Below are 9,932 nucleotides of genomic sequence, written 5' to 3' on the forward strand. Positions count from 1 at the left end.
AAGGTTTTAATAACTCATTTCTAATAACTGATTTATTTTATCTTCGCCATGATGACAGTAAATAATATTTGGCTAGATATTTTTTAAAACACTTCTATACAGCTTAAAGTGACATTTAAAGGCTTAACTAGGTAATAAAAAAGGCAAGTTATTGTATAATGATGGTTTGTTCTGTAGACTATCGAAAAAAAAGCTTAAAGGGGCTAATAATTTTAACCTTAAAATAGTGTTTAAAAAATTAAAAACCAAAATAAAACAAATAAGACTTTCTGATGGAGAAAAAATATTATCAGACATACTGTGAAAATTTTCTTGCTCAGTTAAACATTTAGGAATTTTTTAAAAGAATGAATTCAAATGGAGGCTAATAATTCTGACTTCAACTTTATTTCAGCATATATTTTACATAACAGATGGCTCCGCAATCAAGTATTAGATTTTTTTTTTTTTTGCTTATTAGTGAAGTAAAATATCCATTCAGACAATTCCTTTCTCCTTTTCTTCCACGTGTTCAAAATAATGAGAATACTTTCACTGCAGAAATGTAAGCCAGAGTCATCATGGTTTCTGCCTGTTCCCGTGGGGAGCCTGTTCTGACTATATTCATTTTAATTCAGCAGTTTATTTTTTAAAAGCAAATTAATTAAACTAAAAAGTAACTCTGGATTAAACTTTTAAAAGTAACTCAAATATTATTACTTAAGTTTTAAAAGTAATGCGTTTGTTACTTAGAAAAGTAATACGTAACTTGCAATGTTTGTAATGCGTTACCCCCAACACTGTGTGTTTTTAAACATACAAATTGACAAATTCAGTTTAAAACTACATAACATAATTTTTCTTTAATGAAAAAAAATTTGTGATTTTCATTTTTATAATAGCTGTGTTAAATTAACTGCAATTAATCTACAATATGAGGTTTAATATAGGCTTCTTAGGTTATTGTTTTCTCTGACAAATTACATTTGCATATTTTAATATTTCAGATTTTATAAGCTATTATTGTATTAAAGGCAGTGATGGATAACAGGTCTAAAGTACGTCCAAAGGTATTAAATTTCAAAAATGACTTGGGATGTAATCGATTATTAAAAACAGGGTTAAATTAATTTACGGTTAATTAATTTCATTATTTCATATTTGTTATATTAAAAGACAATATTTGAGCTTATACAGTAAGAAATTTTGATACTATGATAATGCCTCAGACAAGATTAACATCAGCTGTTTATAGGTCTGTGTATGAGACTGTGTATGTGATATTTTAGAGTCGACCGAGACAGCGTCGTGTTTCTGGTAAAACACGACGTCGCACTCCTGAGATGACGAATTGTGGTCACAAACCTGTGTGTGTGTTACATGTATTTGTCAGATGTGTCTTGTGTCTTGTGTCTGTGTGTGTATGTATGTGATTGTGTGTCTTCTCTGTGGGGATGGGGTTTCATTTTGACTCGGGGCAAATTTTGACGGCAGTGAATCGGGTTTTTTGAGAGTTTGAAAATGGAGCCAAATTACACAGCGGGTTATCTAATTCAGCTCAAAGTTATTGGCTTATAATGCCTTCAAAATCAGGAAACGTTTCTGGTAACTTTAAACCGCAAAAACACGTCTTTCCATCTGAGTTTTGGTTTTGTACGGTCTTTATCATCTCCGCTTCTCTGTCTCTCTTCCTCCGTCTTTCTCAATAAGGGAGAGAAAGAGCACCACAACGCCCTCTCTCGCCCTGTTGATGTGAAACCCTTCAGCGAACAATGCCCAGTCATGCCTGGCTCTCGTTTTTACTGCTACAGCCTACTCACGTTCACTAAACTTCATTAAACAACATTATTATCTTTAACATCTTCATCTCATACTTTTCATCGTGCTCATAAGCATCAACACCACCTCCACCACCATCATCATCATCATCATCACTGAGCTCTGTGAACCTCGGCAGAAGTGTGACTTTCAATATCAAATGTACACATTTATTTGTCTTCAAAATCTCTGTCCCGTAAATGAAACATTGCACCTGCATTGCAATCTCAGTTTCAATCATTTTCATACAGCAATAATAATTGGCCTACTGAAACTGGTGACCTGCTGTGGTGACCTGCAAATCAATATTCTGACATTATTTACTCATTCTCTTGTGTGAACTATGACTTCACATGTGGAGCACAGCCGAAGATTATTTGAAAGACGAAAAAAAAAACCCTTCATTTTGAAATTATGGGTTGACCCATGCACTCTCCTGGTTTGTATCATATGGAGAGACATCGCCTTGCTTGAAGATACAACCACCAGGCTCAACGGCACAAACGTCAATACTACAATACAAATGGACCAATACTGCTGCAATGTTTACAAATATAAAAGCTGACATTCCTATAATAATAATTATCTATATATATATATATATATATATATATATATATATATATATATATATATATATATATATATATATATATATGAGCAATATCATAAGTGTAGCGGTGTGATACGGCTATATATCAGCACTGGTGGGAGACGTGTGTTGGCACAAGGCCGCACGCCGAGTGCCATAGCGCCCCACCAGTGCTGATATAGAGCCATATCACACCGCTACTCGTGTGATATTGCGTTTATTCAACAGTTTGACGGCACAATATTGTATATAAAAAAGAAAATCAAACATGGAGTCTAAAACCCTTTTGTATTAGCAACTACTTTTTTCCGCCATTCATTCACATCTGCAGCTGACGTCAGAACAGCAGAAGCCGTTACCAATTCACCAACGTCACTTTAAAGTTGGTATTTGAATGATTCTCTATAGCGTAATGTGAAGCAGCGCTTCTTGTGTGTGACCCCCTTAAGGTGATGACAAAACAGCTGAACTTTTCTCACATTTTAAAATTTATAAGGCTGAAGGTGACATGAAATGCCATCCGTCTACAGAGATTTCCCCCTACAATCTATTACAGTCTACAGTGTTTCTCTGTTGCCATCGGTATTGTGACGGGTGCCAGGTGTCCCAGCGTTTACCCGGAGACTTTATGGAATAAAAAAAGGAGACAGAAACTATTTTGCTCTTCATATTGGCCTTTATGCGTTTCTCCCAAGTGCTGCAGACTACAAACATGCCAGTCAACAACAAGTAGGCAAAAGCAAAAGAAAAAGATACTCAAACACCCGTCGCAAAATAAAATGTTACATTTTTTAAATAAAATAATGATACAGCAGTAGAGTAATCATCATACTTTTCCTCAAAGCTCGGTGAACTGAACTGAGCTCCCATACATGCGTGCTTACATCTCAAGGGTTCTGTTTTCCAGCTTCTTATTCGCGCTCAGGAAAACCGTCTTTGGCTGCCGGCAAGCTGTCTCTCAGAAATAGTAAATATTATAAAATAGGCACTATTCTTACAAATAAACTGCATAGTTGCAATTTAAACAACTACATTCTCGACTAAAAAAAGCCTCAAAAGTACATTTTGTTTTCTAACAACAGTAATATTTGTCAAACTGTAGTGTCTCTGCTTGTTACTGGCTGTATGTGGGCGGAGTAATACACAGTGAAGGGTGAAGAGGCCTTTGTGTGATGTTACTGGCAAAATATTGCACGGCCAGACAGAACTGTTGTATAAATATAATAAAACAAATATTTTTATTATATATATATATATATATATATATATATATATATATATATATATATATATATATATATGTGTATATATAGACAGTTGCAATCAGAATCATTAGTCCCCCTGAATTATTAGCCCCTCTGTTTATTTTTTTTCCTCAATTTCTGTTTTACGGAGAGAATTTTTTTTTTCAACACATTTCTAAACATAATAGTTTTAAGAACTCATTTCTAATAACTGATTTATTTTATCTTTGCCACGATGACAGTACATAATATTTGACTAGATGTTTTAGGACACGTCTATAAAGCTTAAAGTTACCTTTAAATGCTTAACTTTTAGGTAAGTCTTAACTAATTAGGTTTACTAGACAGGTTAGGGTAATTAGGCAAGATATTGTATAATGATGGTTTGTTCTGTGGACTAGCAAAAAAAAAAAGAGAGAGATTAAAGGGGCTAATAACTGACCTTAAAATAGATTTAAAAAATAAAAACTGCTTTTATTCTAGCAGAAATAAAATAAATAAGACTTTCTCCAGCAGAAAAAAATATTATCAGACATACTGTGAAAATTTTCCTTGCTCTGTTGAACATTATTTTGGTGCATTTAAACAAAACAGATTTATTAAACAGATATTTTTATTAAAATAATATTTTTAAATTTTTTGCATCTCTTAATTTTTCCTCTTTTTAAAATTTGTATTTAATATTTTTCTCTAACAGTCAAATTTGGGTGTACTACTATTGTAAGTTATTTTGTTTGACAAGCTCCAGATTTGGCTTCAGTACTGACTAATCTAATGCATATGCAAAAATATAATATCGTACAGCTTTCTATTAAAAATATGAATTTAAAAGATTTGTGAGGGGTCTACATATATATCTCATCATTTGTCCTGAAAGTTCCATTGTCACTTTCATCTTGTTCCAAACATTGACTTTCTACTGTGGAACACAACGAAGGATATGTTTTGACTGTTACTGTTTATACAGTGAAAATTAATGGGTTTCAAAGCAACATTTAAAAGCACTGACCTTTTGTTGTAAATAAATAAAAACACTGACATGGTATCTTAAGTTATGTTTTGAATGTAGGATAGTGCAGGATTTAATTTGAATTTTACTTTTTGACTTAGTGTTTAGTCTGTAAAAGAATAAGGTTTTTGAAAAAGATTTCAATCAGAAGTCACATACAATATTATTAATTACTACATTTAAAACTGAAAATGAATGATCATTTAAAAAAAAAGGTGTATGCTGTATAATAGTATGGGTAATGTGAAAAAATGTGGGCAGATTACGAATGCCATGTTGTCATTATAGTATAAGGTCCATTTAAATGCACACTTCAAAATCTGAATGGAAGTTTTAGGCTATATAGGTCGTTCTGGTATTTCTTGACAGTTTTTCAAGTTTTTTGAAATGAAGTCAGACATATTGCATGTTTTATTTTACATACAACTATCGGCGTCTGTTGCAAAAACTGTGAAGAAACTGTGGAAATACTGTGATTTTCTTTTTTTTTATTGGGCAGTAAATGATGTTTATGTTTTTCAGAGTAAGGACAGTAGGATAACAGGGAACTAAGTGGAAGAGAGAGGAGGGTGGGATTGGGAAAGGTCCACAAGCTGTAATTGGAACTCAAAACACCCGGAACGTTGTTGTGCAGTAGTAAACATTTGAAGTGGTGCAAAACTATTAATCAAAATCACAATAAATCTACTGAACAACACCCCTTGTTGTTTTAAAACAATATATTAGAAAAAACATTTAGAAAAAAAAAATGTATCCAATTTAAATGTTGACTACTGTATATGTCGACGCACTAACCGCTGGAATGTTAGTGCTATTGGCACTTTTTAACTAACAGGTGCACATTGGTTTGTACTTTTTAGGTACTAATATGTAGCCAATATGGATCATTTACGTACAAATGTATAGCTCTTGAAAAGTACTGTGCCAGTGACAGCTTTGTACTTTCATTTCTGAGAATGTGTTTAAGAGGTTAAAAACCGCATTTGAACAAAGTAATAAATCTGAAATTATAGTATTAAAAAGAGCCCAAATGGAGAAAACTGGCAAGTTGTCCTACGACCTACAGTTAGATTCTGAATCTGAAGTGTGATTTTTGGACATTTTCCTATCCCATGAGGCCACAGGAAAGGATTTGTGAAGAGCTGTGGAGGAATGCAACAGACACTGAATGTCATGTGACAGTGAAAACATGATAATTGTCAAAGTCTGTATTGTATGTGAAAAAATTTATGCAAGTATGTCTGACTTAGTAAAAAAATAAATAACTAAATTTGAAATACTAGCTCCTGAGTTCGAATCTCTGCTTGAGGATATATCCCTTTCTCTCGCTCTCGCTCTCGCTCTCTCTCTCTCTCTCTCGCCCACTTCACTTCCTGTCTGATTAATGTCCTATCTAATAAAGCAAAAATGCAAAACTAAATCTTAAAAAAAAAAAAACCTGAAAAACTGACAAGAAACACCAGAATTACCTACATCGCCTACAACTTCCTTTGAGATTCTGAAGTGTGCATTCAAAGGACACTTCACTATCCCATGGGGCCACAGGAGACAATATCTTAAAGCAAGTTAAGCAACACAATTCATGCTGGTAGGTCATGTGATAATGACAACATGGAATTTGTAATGTGCCCAAATTTTATTCACAATATATTTTATAGAAAAAAAATTCTACACGATAATTCAACTTTAACTTTATTCAACTTGACTACAGAGCATGCTTGACCACTGTTGAAGTCAGAATTATTAGCCCCCCTAAATTATTGGCACCCTGTTTATTTTTTCCCCCAATTTCTATTTTCAACACATTTCTGAACATAATAGTTTTAAAAACGTATCTATAATAACTGATTTCATTTATCTTTGCCATGATGACAGTAAATAATATTTGACTAGATATTTTTCAAAACACTTCTATACAGCTTAGTGACATTTATAGGCTTAACTAGGTTAATTAGGGTAACAAGGCAGGTTAGGGTAATTAGGCAAGATATTGTATAACGATGATTTGTTCTGCAGACTATCAGAAAAAAATATAGCTTAAAGGGGCTAATAATTGTGTCCTTAAAATGGCTTTTAAAAAATTTAAAACTGCTTTTATTCTAGCCAAAATAAAACAAATAAGACTTTCCCAGGAAAAAAACATCAGACATACTGTGAAAATGTCCTTGTTCTGTTAAACATCATTTGGGAAATATAAAAAAAAAAAAAATCAAAATCAAAGGGGGGCTAATAATTCTGACTTCAACTGTGTAATATATATATATATATATATATATATATACAGTTGAAGTCAGAATTATTAGCCCCCCTGAATTATTAGCGCTGCTGTTTATTTTTTTCCCTAATTTCTGTTTAATGGAGGGCAGATTGTTTCAGCACATTTCTAAGCATAATAGTTTTAAAAACCTATTTCTAATAACTGATTTATTTTATCTTTGTCATGATGACAGTAAATAATATTTTACTTGATATTTTTAAGACACTTCTATACAGCTTAAAGTGACATTTAAAGGCTTAACTAGGTTAATAAGGTGAACTAGGCAGGTTAGGGTAATTAGTTAAGTTATTGTATAACGATGGTTTGTTCTGTAGACTCTCGGAAAAAAAACTAGCTTAAAGGGGCTAATAATTTTGTCCCAAAAATACTTTTTAAAAAATTCAAAACTGCTTTTATTCTAGCCAAAATAAAACAAATAAGACTTTTTCTAGAAGAAAAAATATTATCAGAAACACTGTGAAAATTTCCTTGCTCTGTCAAACTTCATTTGGGAAATATTTAAAAAAGAAGAAAAAAATCAAAACGGGGCTAATAATTCTGACTTCAACTGTATATATATATATATATATATATATATATATATATATATATATATATATATATATATATATATATATATATATATATATATATATATATATATATATATATATAATTTATTATTATTTATTTTCATTCATCAATGTTAAATGTTGCTTTGAAACCCGTTAACTTTAACTGTATTCACATGAACAGTCAAAACATGCTTAAAAATATTGCCCATTGTGTTAAGCAGAAGAAAGCCAACATTTGGGACAACATAAAGGTGACAATAGAACCTTCAGAACAAATGATGACAGCGCTATAATTATGGGTGAAATGTGCCTTTAAAAATTTATTTGCCTTGAAATGCATTTTAATTGAGTCATTTGAGTCATTTGAAAAAGATTGCCTTAGAAACATCATTTCTTGTTTACTGTACATCTTGAGACAAAACAAAGGCAATTAAATATTTTAAGATCAATCAGTCCAAGTGTGCTTAATTTGAATCAGCCTACTTGCATATTAGTTGAGGACTAGCCTTAAACTTTGTCTGTGAAACCGGGGGCTTGTTTGTGTAAGAAAGTTATGAGACATGGCCTTTTGACAGCCAAACACGTATTTTCTAACGCTCTGGAAAGATAAATCTCCTCCCTCTTTCAACTTGTGGCTCAGTGAACTCACAAAAACACTTTGTTTAGAAAGAATACGGTATCATGTACAAAATAAGAAACACAAACTTTCTCTAAAATATGGAAACCATTCATAAGGTACTTGGAGAGGAGAGGTTGAACAAAGTCATTTGATGGGGATATTGGTTAAAGTTAAATTATATCTATTGACAGATCCTATGCGTGTTTTCTAGTGGCCTCTCCAATTGGTGTACACCAACAGACGGAAACATTTGGTGGGTGGCGTATGGGGTATTATTTTATTTTATATAAACTTTTACTTATTTTGTTTGTGTTTATGTATATATATTTTTCTCTTTCTTTTCCTTCTGTAATAAAAAAAAATCTGTCACTTTAGACAATGTTTTACATATGTACACTAAGTACCTATATTAGACCTTTTCACAATTCCAGGTTTGTCAGCAGCAGAAGTCATCACAGTTAGATAAACATAGAGCACATTGAATGGGAAAGTACAACAAATATTTTTCACAAATCTATTTGCCGAAATAATCAAAGAAAAATTCTACGATGGTGTTATCAAGACTTTCAGAATAAAGAAAACAATAGTACAAGACTGATGACGGTAGCTAGAGGATCGAGAGAATAATGTCAAATTTACCGTCCCGCCCTATAGATGCTGCATTTGAAATGCCTTGCACAAGCGGTAATTAATTTTTTTTTTGTAATTTGACGCAAAGATGATATAATACAAACTTGAATGCATAAAAATGTGTATAGGCTTTTTCAAAAAAATCTACATATGAAAAAATTAAGAATTTAAGATTATGATGACCGATAAACACGTCATAACATTGTTGTGGAAAAAGGTCGATTAAATACTCATATTTAATAATCATAGAAAGAAATATCCTGTTTAATTTTGTATGCACAAATAAAATGTGGAGGATCTTTACATACTTGTCGAAATTCTGTAATTGTGTATATTCCCAATAATAATAATAATAATAATAATAATAATAATAATAATAAAAATATAAAAAAATAAAATGTTGTGAAACTAGGCTACAATAAAAACCAAGGAGCCACTGGCCCAACCAATCAAATAAGACACAAATCAACAGATCTTTTTTGTGAGAATAAAATCCAGTAATTAACATTGAAATAAGTATAACCTGATAAGATCCTGATGGACAAGGGCTGATCAGTCATCTGTGATGTTCTATTCTATTCGCCTATTTGGTGAATAAAGTAAAGTATTTGGGTCACATTTTAAAAATGATTTGAATGATGATGATGATGATGATGATGAATACTATTATTATGATGATGTCCATCATCTTGTAATTCAGAATCATGTAGTAAGTTATGTGGTCAAGCAAATATTTTGGCTCATAATTTTTTATGTTCACAGATAATGTTTAAATAACTTATTTTAGAGCCTATTGTACATCAAATGTAAATATAGTAAAGCTAAAATGAAAAGGTTCCAGAAGGCATTTAAAAGTGATCCCACATTAATTTATACATTAAGTACTGCTCCTGATATAGAAGCACTATAAATGTTTGGATAGGTTTTTAAAAAACTTTTTTATTGACTGTATTGTGTATTTTTTGTGGTTGTTTCTTTTTTTTTTAATACTTTTTTTTTTTTGTAATTTTTTGGATATAAACTTTTTTTTTAATTCCTAAAGTTTGAAAGTAAAAAATAGCATCGTTGTATCACAGCTATATATATATAAAATGGCATATATGTGTAATGTGTATAATAGCATTCCTAATATATTATGATATAGGTGATCTACAGCGCGTATGTATGTTTAGTATGTTTGGTTCAATCTATGAACTAAAACACGGTGCC

At 31.6% G+C, this 9,932-nt stretch overlaps 1 long non-coding RNA gene across 8 annotated transcripts in view; it reads right to left on the reverse strand.

Moving 5' to 3' along the window:
• The window catches only part of LOC108190658 (uncharacterized), a 38,294-nt gene that overhangs the window by 9,569 nt on the left and 18,793 nt on the right, over nt 1-9,932 (reverse strand). The window lies entirely within an intron of this gene.

Source organism: Danio rerio, chromosome 7 (genome assembly GCF_052040795.2).
Source record: "Danio rerio strain M-AB ecotype USA chromosome 7, GRCz13ab, whole genome shotgun sequence".
In the NCBI taxonomy this organism is placed as follows: Eukaryota; Metazoa; Chordata; class Actinopteri; order Cypriniformes; family Danionidae; genus Danio; species Danio rerio.